The sequence below is a fragment of the Saccopteryx bilineata genome, chromosome 7 (assembly GCF_036850765.1).
Source record: "Saccopteryx bilineata isolate mSacBil1 chromosome 7, mSacBil1_pri_phased_curated, whole genome shotgun sequence".
Lineage (NCBI taxonomy): Eukaryota > Metazoa > Chordata > Mammalia > Chiroptera > Emballonuridae > Saccopteryx > Saccopteryx bilineata.
In genome coordinates, this window is record NC_089496.1 from 30,719,725 (window position 1) to 30,744,526 (window position 24,802).

Below are 24,802 nucleotides of genomic sequence, written 5' to 3' on the forward strand. Positions count from 1 at the left end.
AATATGACCTTATTAAAAATTTACAGTAACATACCGTTTATGAAGTTGAATCTGTTGCTTTATTTAAGTTTTCACTAACTCAACATTCAGGGTTCTTCATTCATGGCTGTGAATATTATGCTGCCCTTAATACAGCCCAAATGTTATATCATTTTTGTTTCTATGTGTCCTTTTATTTCATTCATTCTCATTAGTAAGATTATTTACTCTTTGTCTTCACATTTTTAAAAATTACTTCAGATAAATCTACCACAGCACTCAAATCTGCTTATGATTTCTAGTTTTCCTTTTAGGCTGGGATTCTGTGTCAATACAACAGCATTTTTAGCTGAGGACCAAACCACAACCAGGCACAATGCTCAAAACAAGCGTAGAAGCCATTTGAGCCCCATTCATCCTGAAGCCGGATTCTCAGTTCTGATGGCCATGGTGCACCCTCCACTTACTGCCAAGATCTCTTGTCAGCTAGTATTTTAGGCAGAGTTTATTGCTCAGATGAAGCTATAGTCCACAACTATATTACAATTGGACCACAGAGATAGCTAATTACCGTTTTCGTCTGAGAATTTCAAAGTAACCTACCAACTGCGTTTGTGTTTAATGAAGCCTCAGATTTCCCCAGGAAGATTTGAACTTGGGTTGTGTGCCTTTGAATGCTATTGGTGGGTAAGAATCAGGATTCAAGTTATCTCGTTCACTTCAGCCTAGCATTGCATCATGTTGATAAGTCAGCTCTACAGTAGCATTTAAGAAAATAAATCATGAAACCTTTGTCTGAATACTTGGTCATAAGTATTTCAGATTAAGTACAAAACTACTAAAATATTTAGTCAAACTAAATTTGATACCTCTCCTTTCAACAAGAAACTGTCTTCCTCCTTTGTCCACTGCCACTTTTAGAAGATGAGAGATGATATCAAGTACCAACACAGGCCATTTGCTTTTTCCTGTCTAACTCAATTATTAAATGATCCGTTTCAAGATTGCCTTTTATCCTCTTGCAGCTGGTGTTTCTAACTCAGATAATAAGCCCCATGGTGCAAGCACTGCATCTTTAATTCCAGTGAAAAGCTGGACTCCCACCCAGTTGGGCAGAAGGGTGAAAATGGCAATTGACTAGTGAGTCAGATGGGAGGAAGGGACTGGTGAGTCATCCAGATTTAATACATAGCTTCTTAGAATCAGTTGACTACTTTAACAATTTTAATAGTCAACTAAAATGTTCTCCTGCTGGTGTTGAAATAACAACACAATTAGGAAAAAAAAAGTTTTTGGCTATTTATGTGCAGTACCAAAATATCAGTCCACTTATCTATTTCTGTTTAGAGACACTAAGTATTTTTTCATTAATTTATTTTGTGTGTTGTGTGTGTGTCTGTGACAGAGACAGAGAGAGGGACAGACAGACAGGAAGGGAGAGATGAGAAGTATCAATTCTTCATTGTTTCACCTTAGTTGTTCCTTGATTGCTTTCTCATATGTGCCTTGACCGGAGCAGGGGAGGAGGGCTACAGCAAAGCAAATGACCCTTTGCTCAAGCGAGTGACCTTAGGCTCTAGCTGGTGGGCCTTGCTCAAACCAGATGAGCCCACACTCAAGGCGGCAACCTCAGGGTTTTGAACCTGGGTCCTCTGCATCCCAGTGGGACAGTCTATCTTTTGCACCATTGCCTGATCAGGCAATATTTTTTTTTCTTTTAAACTCAATACTCAGAAGACAAGTTTTCAGTCTGCCTACAGCAGGGGACCCCAAACTACGGCCCGCGGGCCACATGCGGCCCCCTGAGGCCATTTATCCGGCCCCCACGGCACTTCTGGAAGGGGCACCTCTTTCATTGGTGGTCAGTGAGAGGAGCATAGTTCCCATTGAAATATTGGTCAGTTTGTTGATTTAAATTTACTTGTTCTTTATTTTAAATATTTTATTTGTTCCCGTTTTGTTTTTTTACTTCAAAATAAGATATATGCAGTGTGCATAGGAATTTGTTCATAGTTTTTTTTATAGTCCAGCCCTCCAACGGTCTGAGAGACAGTGAACTGGCCCCCTGTGTAACAAGTTTGGGGACCCCTGGCCTACAGGATACATTAGTTTTCTGTATTTTGTGAATTTTTATCAGCCCCTCTTAACTTTTGATCTTCTAAAACATACCATCCAGGTAACAAAATGGATTTCATACTTCATCTAAGTGTTGAGACATTGCACGGCAATTCTTTTCTCAACAAGAGGCCACTGTAATTTTGGGGGGTTGGGATACTAAAATTTTAGAAGAAAAAAAAATTTTAAATATGTAAATATTACATTTTTTTAAACTGCTAATTAAGTCACTGATTCTGGTGATTTAAAAATGCTTACACTATAATGGCCAGAAAACTCATCAAGCCACCTATAAGTCCAGTAGTTGCGGCGTCACAGCCGTCTGGCTCGTGTAGGTACACATTTGATTTGGATAGGTGGTACTGAAACAATGGAGCCAAGAACTGGTGGGCCATCCTTTTATTCTAGCTTGCACACACAGCAGGAATCACTTCCCTTTTCATTCAGGGCTTCCAAAGCCACTGACTTTCTCCCGGTTTTCCCAGAATCAGACCCCTCCTTTTCCCTATCTGCACTCCTCCATCTTGGCTGCCTACCTCCTCTGCCACCACGTGGCCTCTTCTCCCTGCAACAACGTGCTCTCTACCAAAAATGGTCTCCTAGCTCCTCCTCCTTCTTCTCTCTCCTTAAAACCTTTTAGTGGGAAACCCCACCTCCAGCAAACATTAGCATAACAAGGCCCCTTCCCAAGCAGGATGGTAATCAGCTACCCCACGTGGGCAGCGGCCATCTTTAACAATAAAAGTGAGCAAAACCAAATAACACGAATTTTGCAAGCTTATTTGCATAACTCTACCTCAATATATTTTTTGAATAATATATGACATATTATGAATAAGAAGAAGAAAGAGGAGCAGAAAAAAAAGAAAGAAAAAAAAAACTTTTTTCTAAGGGACAGGCACAAGATAGCCAAATATCTTCTGAGAAAAAATTGGAAAGGAATTTATCCACGATCAAATACTTTATAACAGAAAGGATGGCAGCTAGGGGTTGTGGGAGAGGGCAAGAAGGCAAGACAGAGGAAGAAAGAGATAAGGGTAAAGAACTGTTTTTCATATTCCTGCAAAGAAAATTATCATTTATTTTTACCTTTAAACTTCCAAAAATTTTCAAAGTCTTTTTTATGCAATTCTGACTTCTTTTATTTTCTTTCAGAACAGAAAATGCAAGCTTAAAAATGAAACCAGCAAATTATTCCTCTATTGCAAGGAGTTTGGCAATTCTTAAAGTCAGATTTGTGTCTCTGAAAAATAGTAGATTGACACACATTTATAAAATCATTAAGTGTAACAGTTATAAGGCTTGCAATGTGAGAAACATCAAAAGTTTAAAAATGTAGGGAGTAGATTGCTCTGATATGAGAGATGATTTAATTTAAATGCAGGATATCTCTATGCTAAAAATCTAAAGTAAATTTCAAGTTCCTGCAAATACAAACATGTTCTGCTTTGGAAAAAATCTATGAATCAATTGTATGAACATATACTCCTGAACTTTCTAATTTTGTTCTACTTTTTTGTTTGTTTGTTTGTTTTTTGTTTTGTTTTTTGTGACAGAGACAGAGAGAGAGAGTCAGAGAAAGGGACAGATAGGGACAGACAGGCAGGAATGGAGAGAGATGAGAATCATCAGTTCTTCATTGTGGCATCTTAGTTGTTCATTGATTGCTTTCTCATATATGCCTTGATGGGGGGGTTGCTACAGCAGAATGAGTGACCCCTTGCTCAAGCCAGAGACCTTGGGCTCCAGTCAGTGACCATGAGGTCATGTCTATGATCCCACACTCAAGCCAGCAACCCTGCACTCAAGCCGGATTAGCCCGCATTCAAGCGATGACCCCAGGTTTCGAACCTGGTCCTCTGTGTCCCAGTTTGATGCTCTATCCACTGCACCATTGCCTAGTCAGGCTGTTCTATGCTTTTTCTCTCCAAAATTCTTCGAAATTTACCTGAGTTATAATCATAAAACATTGTATTCAATGGACACTTTTAGTAAGTAAACACAGTGATTGTTAATATTGATGTTTTAACTATTAGTTTTATTATCAACAAACTAAATATTTAAAAGGTCCAAATTTCCGATTCAAAACTAATATTAGTCAAAAGATACTTATATTCATATAGTGTGATTCACTTTACTTCTTTTTATTTATTAAATGCATATTTGATTCCTCCAGAAAAATTTATAAAAATCTTTATGCTGTAAATTTCAAATAATCTTTATCTTTACCAGGGCCAAAAGAAACATAGTTAAATGACACCAAAATTCAGGCAAAGTAGTATAGACTTTTAAATTTTACAAGTTATTTGTACCAGTTAAAATTTTGATTTATCTGTGTCTATATGCCCAGGAAATAAAACATTAAGTATCATATCACTTTACAAGATATCAAAATTTGACAAAAATTATATGACACTCGCAATTTTTGTTTTATTCTAATATTTACTTGAAAGTAAGTATTTTTCTCCTTTTTATTCCAAGCTTGCCATATTGCTTTATAATGTTTTGTGAGTGGACAAATTATTACAAATTATTTTACATTTTTTTTCGTAGTTGTAGAGCTTTCTCTCTCTTTCTTTCTCTTAGGAACACTGCACAGTAGTTTTGGCTTAATGTATCTAAGTATTTTGATAGTGATAGCTTTAATTAATCATACATTTTGGCAGGACATGCTCAAATCCAACTATGGAAAGAGTTAACATATATAATCACCCCAGTCAAATTCTCTCTACCTGGATCTCCTTGATTACTTCCAAATAGCTTTGAGAAGAAGAAGAGAAAAATTAACACTTATTGATCATAAGATCTCTGGTAGGCATAAAGCCACACGATTGACCTAAAACATAAATATTATATCCTTCTTTTATAAGTGAGAAAACAGAGGCTCAGAGAGCTGTAATCATTGGGTTATGGTTAGACTTCAAATTTGGATAGTTAGAAAGCTGCATAGCTTGAGAATTTCACTTCAAACTTACGTTCTTTCTTTGTAAATGTCCCAGATCTCACACATTTTCTAATCCAGAAGGGTTGGACTTGTTAGCATATGTCGTATAATTTTGGGGCACACTGCATTTTCCAATGTTAAATGAAATGATGGTGAGGAAGGGGAAGGGGACAATGATAACAGCCAGTATTTCTTAAACTCTTATTTGTCTGTGCTCCTGGAATCACACAGCCTGAGTCTATTTTGGACTGTGCTACTGACCAGGCAGGCAACAATGAGAAAATTCTTAATTATTTCTGTTTCTCGGAATCTTCATCTGTAACATAAAGGAAACGAATCCAGCAGCTCTCAGGTTGTTGTGAGAAATAAATGAGTTTCCGTGAAGAACAAATGGGTTTTTAGTGCGATTAACGTGGACTGCTTTTTTCCAACAGGTTGCCTTAACACTCTCCAAGGACTTTCTCCTGAAACTTGTTCTGCCCAATCCTCCCACACCCACTTTACCCAATATTCAAGCACTAGTGTGAGGGTGGCAGCGGGAGAGAAGAAAGGTGGGTGGTTTAGAGAGGATCATGGGAAGTAAACCAGAGAGTCTGCAGTGAATGGTGTAGCTTATCTAGCTGTGTGCAGTAGTTACCATCTTCCTTTGCCTCCTTCGTGTTTGGTGCGTAAACGTGACTTTTAGGGAATACTAGTAGGGAATTCATTTCTTAGCTGCAGGACTGGTCAGGTGTTCTCTTAAATACTCCCATCACGCCTAGAATTCTCCTTCGTGGTGTTTCCCACACTTTTTATTAACTAATAATTGTTAGTACACCCTTAATGTATGTCTTTTCAGTGGTACAAGATTCCTGAAGAGGGCAGATAAATCCTGCCCGTGAAACCGCTTCCAATATCTGCATGAAACCGACACAGGCTGGGCATTTAATAAAGGTTGCTTGGATAACAACTGGTCCTTAGAATCTAAATATTTCCCTAGCTCTCAAATTGACCTAATAAATTTTAACTTTTGGTTTTGTTCAATAATTAAGAAGTATTCCCAATGTAGCTTAAAAAAATGTATTCTCCTTTCCTTCCTGTTTTTGTTCTCTGCTTCTTTGCAACATTCTTTTATTGCTTGTTTTGTCTTTTGTCTTTCTTTTTCTTTTCTTTCATTTTTGTTTGCTTGTTTCTGTTTCTTGTTTTGTTTGTTTTTATTTTGTTGTTTTTTTTGTTTTTGTTTTATTTTGTTTTGTTTTGAGACAGTAAGAGTATTGTTACCAAGCCTACATCCATCTGGCTGTTTTAAATGCTTTAGTCTAGTCTTTTATACAATTGCCACTAAAGTGACTTTCCTGTCAGGGCACAGACCAGCCTGGCATGGGGCAACCTGACAGCATCTTGGTTGTAGCATGTACTTTTCCATTTTAGCCTCCTGCTGAAAAGTGGACTAGGGACTCTGAGGGAAATTTAAAGCATTTGGTTATACTCTCCAATTATTCAAAATTGTCTTGAAGTTAAAATAAAAGTGGACAGCTAATAAATATACAGTTTGAAATTGCATAGTGTCAGGGACTACTACATTTATTGGGGGGATCACTTTATAAGTTATGTAAATATCTAACCCCTAAGTAGAATACCTAAAACCATATTATAGTTTCTCTGTATATATATATGTTAGATATCTATCTATCACCTATCTATCTATTCATCTATCTATTTATCTATCTATCATCTATCTATAATTTATCTGTCTATCATCTATCTATCATCTATCTATCTACCTATAATAGAAACTATAAAATAATATAACTGAAAAATATATTGAATGGCAACTCTATCTGAAAATTTTTTTAAATAAATGAGTAAAATTGCATCTTCATGGTTGCATATTTATAATTCAGAAAATCTATTTTAAAAAGGTGAATCATTTTATAAAATCCTACTCAATGTTATAAATGTATCTGGCAAGCAAGAAAGAAACCAAAACTTTTATTTGAGTCTCATTTGTTTTAATATAGCTTTTGCATTTCTAGATCTTGATTCAATTGCAACTTGTGCTACTTCACGGGCAATTTGCCCGGATAATGCTTGCTTGTATGACACCACTTCCCCTCACATTAGCTGAGGGGTGACTTGATTCGGACACTCAGAAGTTATCTCTCAGTGGGGTGCAAGTTCCTTATGTCACTCTTCCTGCTTCCCTGCTAGCACATTACTTGCGGTTAGTTTCACGCTGGGCACATTTTCTTTCACGTTAATACACAGTTATTTTTCAAGTGACTTTGCAGAACAGATGTTCTTAAGTGAGTCTCCATCTTTCTTCATTCTCTTGATATTTTTCACAAAAGAGTCTCTCGCTGCTCCTCCTTTAGTCTAGAAAGGCAGGGGAGAGAAGGAGAAAGGTAAGAGCTATTCTGAGTATATTTTAAAAACTGTTGCTTTAGGTACACTTCTATATAATTTGACCCCACCTATTTCTCCTGAAATATACCTTTGTGGAAAACAAATTTGTTTTCTGATTTTTTATCTACTAGTATATACAATTTTCTCCTGAGAATTAGCGCTCTTTACTTTGATAGTTTATGTCTAAAGAGATTTTACACAGTGTATGGCCAGTAGTTATGGCCATCACAGCCAGGCATGTGCAGGTTCCCAGTAGATTTGGTCAGATGGTAATGAATCTGCAGAGCCAAAAACTGGTGGGCCATGCCTTTATTATAGCCTCGCACCCAGCCGGCAAGTAAACACAAACACACAGGGCTCCAAAACCCTTTTACACATACTCCAGTTCCACAACCAGGAGAATCTTCTCTGAGTTTTCCTAGAATCAAAGGCCCCCCACCAGCCTCAGTCTCCTCAGGTTCATCATCTCTTTTTCTTTGCGCAAACTCTGCAAAAACATGGCTTCTCCTTCAGTACCCTGCCATCTTGGCTGCCTTCTCCACAGAAATGGCTTTCTTCTTTCTCCTTTCTCCTTCTTCTTAAAACCCCTCCTCCAGCAACATTAGCATAAAAATGGCCCTTCCCAAGCAGAAAAGTAGTTAGCAATTTCACAGATCATATATCTTGGCAGCCATTTTTAACAATAAAAATGAGCAAACATAAAAATCACTATTTACAAACTTATTTGCCCAACACACAGCAATTATATATATAACCTATATCTATTGCTCTTATTCCAATTTTCATCCACACTTAAGCCAGTAATCATGAATTAATCTTAAAGGGAATTCGCTTTCCATGTCCCTTTCCAGCTTTTTTCTGTTAGTCCTAAATTAAAGTTTTAATGTCATATATCCTCATCCTTACTCTCTGTCACTTGTCAGAGATGATTGTGTTCTAGCTTCAAGATTAATTAATTAAAATGCATATATGTTTTCCTATTTCTTAAATGCATTTTCTGGGAAGTGATACAACAAACTTGGAAAGAGAATGAAAAGGTCGGCCCTGGCTAGTTGGCTTAGTGGTAGAGCATCAGTGGGGCATGTAGATGTCCCCAGTTCAATTCTCGATCAGAGCACACAGGAAAGGTGACCATCTACTTCTCCATCCCTCCCCTTTCTCTCTCTCTCTCTCTCTCTTCTCCTCCTGCAGTCATGGCTTGATTGGCTCGAGTGAGTTGGTCTCAGGTGCTGAGGATGGCTCTATGGCCTCCGCCTTAGGCACTAAAAAATGTCTCTGGTTGCAATGGAGCAACAGCCCCAGATGAGCAGAGCACTGCTCCCTAGTGGACTTACCAGGTGGATCCCGGTTGGGGCGCATGTGGGAGTCTGTCTCTCAGCTTCCCCTCCTTTCAATAAAAGAAAATGGGAAGGTCTTCTCTCCCTTCCTCAACAGTAAAACCAAAGCTTTTGGATCCCAGAGATCCAGGAACAGTTGAATGAGTCTCTGGCCTTCTCTTCCTGTTGCTAATCTCTTTTTCAAAGTTGTGCAGCGTGAGATGAAGTATATCCATGTTAATCCTCCAGATTATTATAGTTGGAGTCCATCTCAATCTTTCAGGACTAAAAACATTTGAGGACAAGCTTTAAAAATACTATGTTGCTAAGAATTCATTTATTTCAAATACTTAATCGTTAGTTCATCCAATAAGTACAAATTGTAAAAGTTCTTGAATCCCAATTGTTTCGTGTGCTTTTGAGATAAACTCTTGACAAAGAATTTACAAGTTGCCACCTGGATGGGTTAGAAGCTTGAATTTCAATTAGAGACCATTAAATTGATCAACATGAGCCTAGACTAATCAATTTCTCTTTCTGCCTCTCTTTCTCTTTCTCTCCTGTCCTCTATCAGTGCTGAGGATTGGTAAATGGAGAATGAAAGACTTCTGTATTGTGATTCCATATTCGTAGATTGCAAACTTCAGTTGTTCTTAAAAACTTTTTTAAGAAAACTAGAATTTTTTTCCCAAATATAATTCAAGACCCCTCTTACAAAGATATTTAAACCTTTTTCACAAATAACAGTAATTTGGAATCCTAGAGTTTCCATCCACTTTAAAAAAAATGCTGATTTTTTAAAAAAGAAATCACCAATTCCCTATAGCTCAGCATTAGAGCCAAAGTAATTTAATATCTGAAACATGCCATCAGCTACATTGCCCTGAGAGGGAGTCGGGCATGCTGTTAGTTCATGGCTGTCACTCACACGCATGGCCATTACACAATGGAGAAAAGGAGGGAACCATTAGTCTATAATTCTTAAAATTTACATCCCCTGTTATTTTCAGTAAAGGCTTTTGTTTCTTTGGCATCTGAAATAGACTGAACCACAACTACCGCCACCAGTTCAGGGCATTTTCCTAGAGTGAAGGCAGACAGCCCAGTTAGCAATTTCAAGACTGAAAAAGAGAGGCAATTTTGTTTTCTATCTCAGCTTTCCTGTAATGTTCAAATAACAGAAATTTGTTTATCTCGTCTGCCTTCTTTAATGATCATGAATAGTGACAGATCCCAGAGAGAATGTACAACACTTTCTGCTTTCTGAAGCTCTGTATTATTCGCTGTCAGGAGAAATTTACAAGTTGGGTTTTGTGTTTGTAAAGTTCAATTCCCAGAATAGTATGTTATAAATAGTAATTACCATAAAATACTCACATTTAGATGTTGTTCTAAGGAAAGCGAACTGATATTTTGAAATCAATTTTTCCTAACTTATTTCTGCACATGTATGAATGTGATATACTTGTTCCACACTCTATTTTTTATTTCAGGGAGCTCATTACTATGCATGTTATTTTACTTAAGACATGGGAGAAAAAAAAAAAAACAAGCATTGGTTGAGTTATCATGTAGTAGTTATGAGACCAAGCAGCTTCCTGGGAACTAATCCTCTCTTTACCCTGACCCTTAAAAATACACCACTAAGGGCCTTTGATTTCAGATAACCTGGGTTCCAAACTTGAACTCTGACCAGGGATCTATGATAAGTTGTACAGACCCTTTCAATTCTTAAATGATAGCATTAGACCCTGTGATTTCTAAGTGTAAATGCTAATAACCTTTGATACATTTGAAGCCAGTAGGAAAGATGTTGGTGGTGACATCTCCTGTTTTCACTTTGGAATTCTAGTCTTCAGTTCTATTCCGAATAATTCAGAATCATTGGAAACACACCTTGGATTCTTGAAGCATTGGTGTCCTTGTTTATCAAACATATAAGGGCTAACTGTCCTCTTTTCCAGGTTGGCATGGAAACCCATGCAAAAGGATGCAGCAGTATGCCAAGTACTTGGTAAGGCTTCTATAAATTATGACTATTATTATTTCAGAAATCCAGTAATACCTCCTAAAACCATTTGTTTTGCTTTCTTTACTCTAGCAATTTTTTTCTAGAAGAGATTTTCTCTTATTCTGGTGTAATTGCTCAAAGTATGACTAGCTACTGTACAGCTACCTGTACCTATGTGAAAAATGCACAGCAAACTCCAAAACATTCATTATTGATGAAACAAGTCACATACATTAATCATAATAATATAAGGAAAAGAGAAGTGTAGTCAGTTCTGTTATCACATAACATGTTGTTCCTAAAACTGTGCTATGCAAAATTATCCATCGAAAAACAAACAAACAAAAAAACCCACATGGGGTTTATAAGAGAATGAGGTTAGAAAAAGAACAATCACAAACTTTATCAGTGACACAAAAAAAGAAAAGTAGTGAGGGGGTGGGGGGTTAGGGGAGGGATGTAGAAAGATAGAGCAAAAACAGACAAAGAAAACCCACTCGTGGACACAGACTACAGCGTGGTGATTGCTGAGAGGGGAGGAAGGTGTAGGAGGCTAAGAGAAGATACATGGCAATGGACTTGACTTGAGGTGGTGAACACACAATATGGTGGACAGACATGTCTTGTAAAATTGGACACCTGAAACCTGTATAATTCTGTTAACTAGTGTCACCCTAATAAGTCCAATTAAAAATAATAAGAACCAAAACAAGAGAAAAGACAAGTAGTGATGTAATAAGAACAGCATCACAGTTATATGATTGAGAACTACATGAATACTAGAGTAAATGTGACACTTTACCTTGAAAATGATACAAGGTTGCCATTGGAAGGGTTGTTTCTTATCACTTAGTGTAGACTGGTGGAAGGAGGGTTATCTGAGGGAGATTGTAACACCAGATATGGATGGGTGTGGCTCAGCATGTGTGATGAACTGAGGCTGCTGGTAGATAGTTAAGATGTGTGTGTTTGCATTTTGTGTATTTCCTCGGGAGCTCCATTCATTTGAGTGCAGCTTTCTGCTGTTTCTGGCTGACAAAATCAGGATAAGCATATATGAATTTCGCATCGTATTCAAATGGTTCCCTGATATATCGATCGCTTTGGAAGCCATTTGCATTTTCAAAACAAAGTGTTTTAGCAGATATGCCTATATGTATAAATTCCAGGCAGTATTTATCCTCCATCTATTTCTTGTATATAGTATGCATAGCCATATACACATGTGTATATACGTAACATTGAAGATGAGAAAATTATTAGAATTCAGTGAATTACACTTTTCTCGTACACTCCATAGTAAAATTATTCATGGTGGAGTGTTTCTACACAGTGCTGCGTTTTTCTGGCACATCAAAGAGAAACAGGTTTTAAAAGAATTTCAAATATCAGAAAAAATAGGTCTCACAAGACCTTTCTAAGCACTCTTTTGCTTTGATCCTTTTCTCGAGTTCCATATGTGTCTCAATTTCCAGCTTCAGTGAGAACAAGGGAGAAGGTGGTAAGGAGGGAGAGATACAGAGAAGAGAACAGGGTAATGGAAATGCAGTTGAAAATGCAGACAAATCCGCCGTTTCTGCTTGATAGCCTGTAACATTTCCATGTAGTGCACTTTGCATGGCAGAATAGCTACTAGTAATAGAATTCTCTCACAGTGGAGGTTAATTACTTTTCAGCTACAGCAAAATAAATTTCCTGTCAAGCCCATGGACAGGAATATGCCAGAGTCCCCATTTTTACCTGCGGTCTTAATTCAACCTTAATCTCTGACACTTTCTTGCCTTTAGTGAGCTGTTGTTCCTCTGAAGACTAGCTGCCCCAAAGGAGTTTTGAGGGATTGTCAATTATGTAGTATCAAGGTGTGTGTTAAAAAAGAAATAAATACATATGTACCCTGATTTATCAATGTCACTGCATTAAAATTAATAAAAATAAGATAAAAAAAGAGAAATAAATAAAAGGTGGTTTGCTTCTCCCAAAGTGCACCATAAAGATTAACTGGGTTGCCTCTCACTTAAGAAAACAGGATTGACCCAACTCTTGGTGACATGGAAAAGTACAATTTAACCACGACATCTCCCCCGGTCCACAGTGGAACAAACCTTGCCTTTCAGTTTTATCTCAAACTGATTGTGGGAGGCTTTAAGAGTCATTCATCCTATGTACTCTTATTGATCAATGTCACACTGTTAAATTTAATTTTCTAAATAAAATTTAAAGAAAAAGAAAATAAAGAAAAGAGTCATTCATTTCAGTCTAGTCTCTATTTTAATTATGGCCAAGCCCACTGCACACTATCTTGCACTTTATAGGATAATGTGTCAACAGCTTCTCTCTATCCTATTTGGGAGCTCAGTAAATTCCTCCTAAATGTAATCTCTTGTCTGTGACCATAATCATTTCCTACCATTGGAACAGACCCTGCCGCCATCACTTAATTAATCAATTCCAACTTGGGCAATCTTGAAGGACAGCTGGAATAGATAAGTGAACCTATATTATATCCAATTCCATACACAGTGGCACAGAGTGGTGAGGGGGGAAGAATGAAGAAATAGTTTCACTCCATCAAAAAAATGAGGCTTCATAGCTAAAATATTTGTGATCATCACTTAAAAAAGAATTGATATGGGGAGGTATTTTCACATGAGTTTTATAGCTCTTTGTTTCTAAATCCTCCACCCTGAATTCTCTTCCCATCAAAATCTTTAATTCTATATATCTATAATTCTATATAAATCCCTTCCTGATTCAGCTAATTCTATATGGTTTCACTTTGCTTTGAAACAGTGTAGAATTCTATTTTATTTTTTTCTGGTGGCACTTAGTATACTGTCTTATATAATAACTTCAGTGCAGTTTTTAACCACTGTCTTTTCCATTTGGGTTGCAAGAATCTCATGACTTAATATTTTATTTTGCTTTTAATTTCCTGCATCCTTGTCTAATTAAATTTCACTGACATTTAATCTTCTTCTGATAAAGAAGGAAATAGAAGGAAGGTATCATTGGTGCATTAGAATGTTTGACTTTTCTATCTTCGAAACTTTGCAATGAATTCATTTGCAATTCAGAATTCCTGTAGAAAATAATATTTGAGTATGGATTTCTAAGTGTAAATATATTATTCACTTATATTTTGTTGAAGTTTGGGAAACTAATAACCAATACTCACCTTTTCCCATTCTGAGCATGAGTGAAACTGAAAATAAGAGACCAAAGACAACATTAAAGAGATCATAGTGGCCCTGGCCGGTTGGCTCAGCAGTAGAGCGTCGGCCTGGCATGCGGGGGACCCAGGTTCGATTCCCGGCCAGGGCACATAGGAGAAGTGCCCATCGGCTTCTCCACCCCCAGCCCTCCTTCCTCTCTGTCTCTCTCTTCTCCTTCCGCAGCCAAGGCTCCATTGGAGCAAGGATGGCCTGGGCGCTGGGGATGGCTCCTTGGCCTCTGCCCCAGGCGCTAGAGTGGCTCTGGTCGCGGCAGAGCGACGCCCCAGAAGGGCAGAGCATCGCCCCCTGGTGGGCAGAGCGTCGCCCCTGGTGGGCGTGCCAGGTGGATCCCTGTCGGGCGCATGCGGGAGTCTGTCTGACTGTCTCTCCCCGTTTCCAGCTTCAGAAAAGTAAATAAATAAATAAATAAATAAATAAAGAGATCATAGTATCACTTCACTTGGCATTAATGTGATGAGAGAATGTGGCTGAAAGGACATGGTTAAATCAAGTTCCTTAGCAATCCATCCCTAGACAACTCTGGATTCCTTACAAGAATAAAATGCCCTGGCCGGTTGGCTCAGCGGCAGAGCGTCGGCCTAGCGTGCGGAGGACCCGGGTTCGATTCCCGACCAGGGCACACAGGAGAAGCGCCCATTTGCTTCTCCACCCCTCCGCCGCGCTTTCCTCTCTGTCTCTCTCTTCCCCTCCCGCAGCCAAGGCTCCATTGGAGCAAAGATGGCCCGGGCGCTGGGGATGGCTCTGTGGCCTCTGCCCCAGGCGCTAGAGTGGCTCTGGTCACAACATGGCGACGCCCAGGATGGGCAGAGCATCGCCCCCTGGTGGGCAGAGCGTCGCCCCATGGTGGGCGTGCCGGGTGGATCCCGGTCGGGCGCATGCGGGAGTCTGTCTGACTGTCTCTCCTGTTTACAGCTTCAGAAAAATGAAATAAATAAATAAATAAATAAAATAATAAAATAAAAGATACCACCCAAGTAAATTACAGAATGGGAGACTGAGTATGCTTTGGGCAGGCAATCGAAAAGGCTGAGCCAGGTGCATACAAGTTTTCTGAACTCATCAACCAGCACGGGTTCTCCATTCTGGTGTAGCTCATAGAAGGGCAGAGAAAATAAGGAAGCTTCAAAGGGAAGTTGAAGCACTCTCTTAGGCTCTTCTTTAATATGAAGTAAAGAAACTGCCTGACCTGTGGTGCACAGTGGTTAAGGCATCAACCTAGAACGCTGAGGTCACCAGTTCGTAAAGCCATGGCTGCCTGGTCAAGGTACTTGAGAAGCAACTGCTGCGAGTTGATTCTTTCTGCTCCTCTCTCTCTCTCTCTCTCTCTCTCTCTCTCAAATCAATCAATAAATTTAAAAGGAAAAAAAACAAAAATGCAGGACAGAAGGGTTAGCATTCCTTCCTACTATGGAATGATCAATTATGTTTATTTCCTTTATCTGTGTTTGATGACGAGTCAATATATTTGCCATTAATGTTAAGTATAGGTTGGAAAGGAAACAGTTCTTAGAGGAAAAACATATCAAAAAACAAGCAACAACAACAAAAACCAATCGATATTAAGTAGAAAATGTATGGAGGTGGGGACGGGCCCTATAGTCAGGTGGGAAAGAATTAGTCTCTATGTTTTGCATGCTCCAAACAATGCCCATCTGAAGAGTAAGCTCCACTGAGCCACAGAAAAGTGGAACATACTTCAAATGGCGTCTAACCTTGGAATTTTGTGAAAATTGTCACTTATTTAATAGTTCAAAGAAATTATTTATTTGTAGTTGAAAAAAAAGAAATAAAAAACTTTTAAATAAATTTCAAGCACTTTGGGGTAAAATAGTCTGTTACAAAATAAATCAGGTGTTGCAATTTTTTTTTCTGTAGTGTACCAGGTAGTATTAATTTTAGACTATGAGTCATACAGTTTCTGTCTCAACTACTTAATTCTGCTGTTACTAGTAGTGTGAAAGCAACCATAAACACATGTAAATAAATAAGTATGAATGTTTTCCAGTAAAACTTTATTTACAGACACAGAAAATTGAATGTCCTATACTTTTTATGTGTCTTAAAATATTCTTCTTCTGATTTTTTAAAAAATATTTCCAACTCTCAGGTCATACTCTAGCCAGATTTGGTCTGTGGACAATAGTTTGCTGATCCTTAAAAAAAACCATTAGAATTCATTTAAATTCTTGCTCAATCTATCAGTGCCCATCCTGACTAAACCTAGAAAAAAATATTGATGGTTAGCATTTATCTACTCTATAATACTCTGTAGCTTAAATTTTAAACTTAAATACCCCCTCAACAACCCTCAATAAAGAATTGCCAAAACTACTATCTGAAGGTTTTAAAAAAATCTACAAGAGGAAAGAAGATGTTGATTATGCGTTGTGATTATAGGCAAACCAACATTTCAGTGCATATTTGGACAGACCTTAATGCCAGTGGATTTACAACAGTAAGAGAAAAGGTCAGAGGAGGAAGTCTGCTCAATCACAGATCTTTGACGATCAGTCTAATTTAGTGGCACAGGACAGGGACTTAGAAGTTCTATGAGGGGTACCCAATTACCCAGGAAATGTTAAGCAAAGGGAAACTGGTGACATTTACATTCTTGCTTATTTCGTGAAAGGGCAAAAAAGTACACTTTTACTAGACAGCTTTACTTTTTTTGTGGGAAATAAAACTGGAAGTTTCTATGGGTGAAACACTAGCTCTAGCTAAATTTATCCAACAGCTCCCTGTGCTTACCAGCTGAACATACGGGCAGGACAGGCACCTGCCTCCCACAGAGGAGACACATACTCCGCTCTCTATCCATATAGCAGAGCTGAGTGAACATGACAAAGCCGTGTTAATGTGCCCTAATCGTGGTGCTCCTCCCTCCTCCTATCCCAATTTACCCAGTTTTTGTTCTTTGAGTTATTTTTACTATATGGTATATACAGAAATATTTTTAAATAAGGAGTAACATGATATATTCCTTCTTTCCTCCCTTCCTTTTTTTCCCCTTTCTTCCATTCTGCTTCCCATGATAAAAACAAGCAACTAACAGTTTATTGTGTACACTGATACACATTTTAAATAAAAACATATAAATACATGAGAGTAGTAAGTACTAAAACTTTGAGATATTTTTATTTTATTTTATTTGCAGTAATGGCATTTGCTTTCTTCCCTTGCAACTTATTGCAGTTGTCATTTATGAATATATCATAGATACCTTTTTAACTTGGTACACTTTTTTCCCCCTTCTCCTCATCCCTTCATAGATTTTCATGGCATGCAGAAAGCATTATGTATGCAGTATGCCCCTAGTGAGTGAGCTGTGAAAAAAATTCCATTTTTTCCTTCTTTTTTTCATATATATATGTGTATGTGTGTGTATATACATATATATATATATAGACACATACATATGTGTCTATATATATATATAAAATAAGAAATTTGGGCTACATGATCTACATCGCTTTTTCTAGTTCTAAATCTCTATGATTCTTTGATGCATTTCTACTGCATTTTGCGAGGTGTTCTCCCAAGTGCAGAGAGAAGCTTTGTAATATAAGTCAGTTTTTTTAAAATGTAGATAAGGAAGGAAAAAGGAAGAGCATGCCATAAAATAGGATATCAGTTATAATAAAATAATTACCTGCAAAATATTTTATAATAAACTTTTTCATTGCTCATGTTCTGATTATTAAAAAAATCTAATTAATAAAAATAATAAATTATCCAAAATGTTTGCGACATAGGAATATAAATTTTATGTTATTCAAATACATATGTGTGTGTGTTTTTAAGGGAAATCACTATGTTAAAAATGTACAGGAGCCTGACCAGGTGGTGTCAGAGTGGATAGAGCATCAGCTGGGACGTGGAGGACCCAGGTTCGAAACCTCAAGGTCCTCTGCTTGAACACGGGCTCATCTGGTTTAAGCAAGGCTCAACAGCTTGAGTCCAAGGTCATTGGCTTGAGCAAGGGGTCACTCATTCTGCAATAGCCCCATGGTCAAGGCACATATGAGAAAGCAATCAATGAACAACTAAGGAGCTGCAACAAAGAATTGATGCTTCTCATCTCTCTCCTGTCCTGTCTGCCCCTATCTGTCTCTGTCTTTCTCTATGCCTCTGTCACAAAACAAAACAAAAAAATGTATAAGAAACTTTCAGCCAATTCTTAATTTTTTTCTGCTCTGAAGTTTACTGCAGGAGTTGGAAAAAAAAACATAGCATAATAGCAGCATATTTAAATAACTTCTAAATTTCATTCTTCACCTATATATGTGTGCTAAAGTTTACAGTACATATATGAGCCTGAACGTGGCCCAGATGCTGTCTCAGACCGAAGCCTTCCTTGGATAAAACCAAAGCAGTTCTTCCTGAAGAAGAATGTAGTGGTTTATGCTTTGTTACTCTGCTCATAATTTATCCAGAGTCTGTAATTTACAGAAGGTGTGTTGTTCACCTCATTCATCATGGAGAGACACTAAGGAGAGGAAAGCGGTACACACAAAAATTAAAAATCTATTTGTTGCCCTTGGCATGCTTTTATTTCTTTTTCAACTCAGTTCGTTGTGTTTAACACTTATTGGTTTAATCTGGGCTCCACAAAAGACAAATGAGCCTGCCTGGTTGATCTCCTATAGAAACCGACTCCCAGCGTGTCTTCAGTTTCCCTTATTGTTTTGCATTCGTACTAATGATACTAAAAAGTCAGATTGTTGTGAGCTGATATAAAATCACAATCACAATCATTCCACTATATAGCTTATTTTACATTTCTACTTAAAGTAATTGCTGCTGTTTTAGACATTATTTGAAATAACTATTGCAACCAAGTTATCTCTCTTCTACTTTCTAGTAACTTACTACAAGAGGGGGCAGTATGATACAATGCTTAACAGCTTACAACTAACTCCTTTAATATGAGTTACCTTATACAAGTTACTTAGATTTCTCAGACATTCATTTCCTTATTTATAAAGGGGAAAAATAATATTATCCCTACATTTTAGAGGAATCAAGAGAATTAGGAGAGTTGTTAGTTTAAAAGCTTAGAGGAAAGTCCTTGGCACAATTTACAAAGTGATAGCAATTATTACAGATGTTCTGGAGAAATTAACATGGTTATTCTGTCTGTTAAAGGCTGAATGTTTGTATCCCCCCAAAATTCATGTTGAAGCCCTAACACTCAGAGTGACTATAATTGAAATTAGGGCTAAGGAAGTAATTAGGATTGAAAGAGATTCTAACATTGGAGCTCTGATCCTATAGGATGAATGTCCTTATAAAAAAGAGAGCTTGTGTGCTTCCATCTACAACCAAGAAAAGACCATGTGGGCACACAATGAGAAGACAGCCATCTGCCACCCAAGGAGAGAGCTCTCATAAGACATCATCCACCTTGACCTTGGACTTTCAGTCTCCAGAACTATGAACAAATAAATTTCTTTGGTTTAAGCCACCTAGTCTATGGTATTCTGTATGGTAGTTTGAGCAGACTAATAAACCATCTACTCCCTAATAGGATTTATAAAATTAGCTAAAAATATTTTGTTTTAGTCATTGAGATTTTTATTTCAGATTTTTGTCATCTCTTCTTTTCAAGATTTTTTGTAGACAGAGAAACATTCCAAAGTTAATATAGAGAAGCACAGGCTCTGGAAAAGCTAAAACAATCTTGAAAAAGGAGAATAGAGTAGGAGGAATCAGTTTACTTTTTATTAAAGTTTACTTATAAGAGACAGCAAGATACTGTGATATTGGAGGAGAGGTAGACACTGATTAATGGAATAGAATATAACTCAAGAAATAAATACACCTTATTGATGTTTAACAAAGTTACAAAAGCAAATCAACAGAGGAAATATAAGCCCTTTCAACAAACGGTACCAAAGCAATTAAACATCCACAGCCATAAAGGTAGGCTTTGACTTAACCCTTCCCTCTTAAAAAGTATTAATCCAAAAGTCTCATGAACATAAATGTAAAACTATAGAACTTTTAGATAAAATCATTTTCTGGGTCTAGGCAGAAAATTTTTTAGATTTGACCTCAAAAGCATAGTTTACAAATTGATACAATAGACCTCATCAAAACTAAAAATTTTTGCTCTGTGAATAAAATGGATACATTACTTCAGAGAAGGAACAAGCTACAGATTGGGAAAGATATTTGCAAACTATGTATCTGATAAAGAACTAGTATATACAACTCTAAAACTCAACAATGAATAAAACATAAATAATCCAACTAGTAAGTGGGAGAAAAAGATACTAACAGAAACCTCACAGAAGTATATACAGGTGGCAAATATACATATGAAGAGATGTTTGATATAATTAACTTTTAGGGAAACGCAAATTTAAACTTCAATGAGATATCATTCCAAATCTATCACAATAACTCAAATTTTTAAAAAATGATAACACCAAATGCTAGAGAAATGTGGAGAAAATGAAACATTCATATATTGCTAGTAGAAATAAAAAATGATACTATTCTGGGAAAATTTGGCAAATTCTTAGAAAACTAAATGTGTGTAAAGCCAGAAGCCACGGCCAGAGCCACTATCACAGCAGCCTGGCCCATGCAGGTTCGCATCGGATTCGGACAGTCGGTAAAGAAACAGCGGAGCCAAAAACTGGTGGGCCATAGTCTTTAATTCTAGCTTGCACCTGGCGGGCAAGTAAAAACACACACTGGGCTCTAAAACCCAATCACATTCACTGCTCACAAAGCCACTGACTTATCCGAGTTTCCTAGAATCAAAGGTTTCTAGCTCACCAGCCTTATTCTCCTCAGTTCCCCATCTCCTTCCTTATCCCAGATACAAACTCTACACAAACTGGCATCTCACTCAGCACTTCGCCATCTTAGCTGCTTCTCCTGGCCTACTCCACGTGGCCTCCTTCTGCTCTCTGCTCTGCTCTCTCCTCTAATGATAATCTCAGGAACCAAGAGCGCAAACTCTCGTTCCGTCCCCATTTTATAGTGTAGAAATCCAAACCCTTAATCCAATATACAAAATAGGGAAGTCTCTAATACAAAGTCACTTTCTGAAGCATGATTGGATTGTACCACCCCACATCAAAACGGGTGGGAGAGGCTTAATCCTAAAACCAAGCCCCAGGCTACAATGATCCTGCCTGCCCCCAACACACATTAATATCACCTGGGCGACGGCATCTTTAACAAAGTGAGCATAATACATTTTATCCGCCCAACAATGTGTAATAACCAAATGACTCAGCAACTATATTCTAGAACAAATAAAAATTTATGGTCACACAACAATCTGTGTGTTGGTCAAATAAGTTTGTAAATGAGATATATATGTTTGCTCGCTTATAGTTTGCATTGGGTGTGGGGACAGGCTGTAAGCAGGCTAGGTTGTTAAAGCCTAAGGCTTAGTTTAAGACTAAGCTTTTCCCCACACCCTTGACTGATTGCATGATGTGGGGTGGTGCATTCTCATGAAGAATCCCATGATGCCTCAAATAAGTGACTTTGTATCAGAGATTTCCTTGTTTGTATATTGGATTAAAGGTTTGGATTTTTACACTATAAAGTGGGGCAGACCAGGAGCTTGCTCTCTCTCGGTTCCTGAGATTAGCATTAGAGGAGAGAGCAGAGAAAGGAGAGTAGAAAAAGGCCACGTGGAGGAGGCCAGATGAAGCAGCCAAGATGGCAGAGTGCTGCAGGAGAAGCCAGTTTGTGCAGAGTTTGTGCAGGGAGAAGGAGATGGGGGACAGAGGTGAATAAGGCTGGTGAGGTAGAAACCTTTGGTCCTAGGAAAACTCGGATAAGTCAGTAGCTTTGTGAGCACTGAATGAGTGGGTTTTGGAGCCCAGTGTGTGTTGTTACTTGCCCGCTGGGTGCAAGCTAGGATTAAAGCTAACGGCCCACCAGTTCTTGGCTCCATTGTTTCATTATCGATTGTCCGAATCCAATGTGAACCTGCAAGGGCCAGGCGGCTGTGATGGTGGCCGTGGCTACTGGCTTTTCACTGTGTATGAATGTTCACAGAAACTTTACTTGTAACAGCCTAAAACTGGAGAGAACTCACCTGTCTTTTGATGAATAAACTGTTAAACAAATTGGTTCATCCATATTTTAGAATACTATTCAGCAACAAAAAAGAATGAACCATTGGTAATTGCTACAACTTGAATCTTCAAACAATTATGCAGAGACCCAATTTTAAAATGTTACATGTTCTATGATTCCATTTATATAACATTTCTGAGAAGAAAAAATTATACAGGTGAAGAACAGATTAGTAGTTGTCAAGGATTGAGGATGAGAGTCATTAGAAGGATGTAGGAGTAATTATAAAGGGGCCATACAAGAGATTTTTGTGATGACAAAACTGTTCTTTATCTTGACTGTGGTGATGATTACACAAATAAGATCATGTAAACTAGCGATATTTGGGTAAGATTAAGGCATTGTAACAATGCCAACATCCTGTACTATAGTTATACAAGATTTTACCATGGGGAAGAAGTGGGTGAAGGGTATAAAAGATCAGTCTGCGATTTCTTCACTGAATATGAATCTATAATTATCTCAAACAAGAATGGAATTGTAAAAGTAAATGAGATTAAAATACAAAATATAAGAAAGGTAGTATTAATTGATTTTTTAAAATGTTTACTTTATTGATTTTAGAGAGGAAGGGAGAGCATGAGAGATAAAATAAGAGCATTGATCTGTTCCTGTTATGTGCCCTGACTGGGGATCGAACCAGCAACTTCTTTTTTTCTTTTTTTTTTTTCTTTTTTTTGTATTTTTCTGAGCTGGAAACAGGGAGGCAGTAAGACAGACTTCCGCATGCACCTGACCGGGATCCACCCGGCACGCCCACCAGGGGGCGATGCTCTGCCTATCTGGGGCGTTGCTCTGTTGCGACCAGAGCCACTCTAGCGCCTGAGGCAAAGGCCATAGAGCCATCCCCAGCTCCTGGGCCATCTTTGCTTCAATGGAGCCTTGGCTGCAGGAGAGGAAGAGAGAGACAGAGAGGAAGGAGAGGGGGAGAGGTGGAGAACCAGATGGGCGCTTCTCCTGTGTGCCCTGGCCGGGAATTGAAACCGGGACTTCTGCACGCCAGGCCGACACTCTACCACTGAGCCAACCGGCCAGGGCCGTAGAACTCGCAACTTCTGCACTTCAGGATGATGCTCTCTAACCAACAGATATCCAACCAGGGCAATCAATTTCTTAACTGTAATTTTACTCTCACCAGAAGGTACAGGCATTATGAATACATGCTTCAGGATTCTGTACAATATGGTGTCTAGAATGCATATAGTTCATATATTTATGTGTTCTCTTAATTTGTTCTCCTAATAATGTTAGAACATTCCGGTCCTAGAAAACTCCAATTTGTAATTGGACTTGAGGAAATAATTAAGACTACAGGAATACCATGCAGGCATTAGTCTCAAGTCCTTCAGTTAAAGAAAAAGTTGAACTTTTGACATGGATATGAAGCAAGCCCAGAGGCTGCTATTCAACAGAGTTTGATTCTTGGATTCAATTTCTGAACACTTTGAAGTCATTTTATGCCACTTGACTCAAATCATTCATCTCAGTGAAAATTTGTTAGTTAAATGTCAGCTCCTTGGTATTAGTCTATGGGCTTCACAGAGGGAACCAAGACTGTAACAATTTTTAAAAAGATTTTTCTGACTCAGGCAGCAGGCTTAAACAACTAGTAAGCCTTCTACTGAGGAAGATCATAGCCCGAGGATATCTTTGCTATCAGTAAATATATCGAAAAGATATAAATAACACTTTTAACATAAAATAAATTGTAGCATAATTCACGCTGAAAAGAAAAGCCACCTTGTTTGTTAAATATTTTAACGTTCTTTTATTCCCATTTCTACAAATATGGTAATTCAGAATTGAGGAGTGATTATTGTAATTTGTAAAAGACATAATGGGGATTTGTTGTTTTGAGTAGCTTTCTCCCCATGCTGCGGGCTGTCTCCTTTGAAGATAACATCTTCTTCTCTCCGGTTTCAAAGACAGCCTCAGTGATAAGCGTGTCAGCAGAATCAAGCCTAACAACATCTAAGCATTAATTACAGGTAAGTCTAAAGAAGTGAAATGTTTGTTTTCAGGCTGAAGTTACTTTCAGTTATCAAACAAAGACAACAGATTATAGTCACAGATTAGTGTATTTAAAAGGATGCTGGTAGTTTTTTTAAATAATCAATAATACACATGCTCTTTTAGAGAGCAAGATCCTCCAAAACCTCTTGCTTTAAATAAGTGAATTTATATTTACTTTTGTCATGAGATCATATGTTAATTGCCAAGATGACATTACTTTCTTTATTTTTTAAAAAGATTTTATTTGTTGATTGTATAGAAAGGAGAGAACGAGAGAAGAAGGGTGGAGAGGAGTGGGAAGCATCAACTCATAGTAGTTGCTTCCCATATGTACTTTGAGTGGGCAAGCCCAGGGTTTTGAACTGGTGACCTCAGGGTCCCAGGTGAATGCTTTAACCACTGCACCACCACAGGTCAGGCCAGATTACTTTCAATCAAAATAATTGTTTAACATCAACATAATCTGTGATATTTTTATCACGTTATCACTTAACAGCGGGACAATTATCATGAATCATTATTTTAATTTTCTTGCCTCACAGGTTTAATTATTGCAATAAATACACATTGTCTCCATAAGCAAATTCTAAAAAAGTGGTAAATTCATTGATACAATGGGCAACTGAAAATGCAGGCATAAGACAGTTTATTTTGGTGGAAGTACAAATAAGAGAAAGGGCATTAACTTTTACATTTT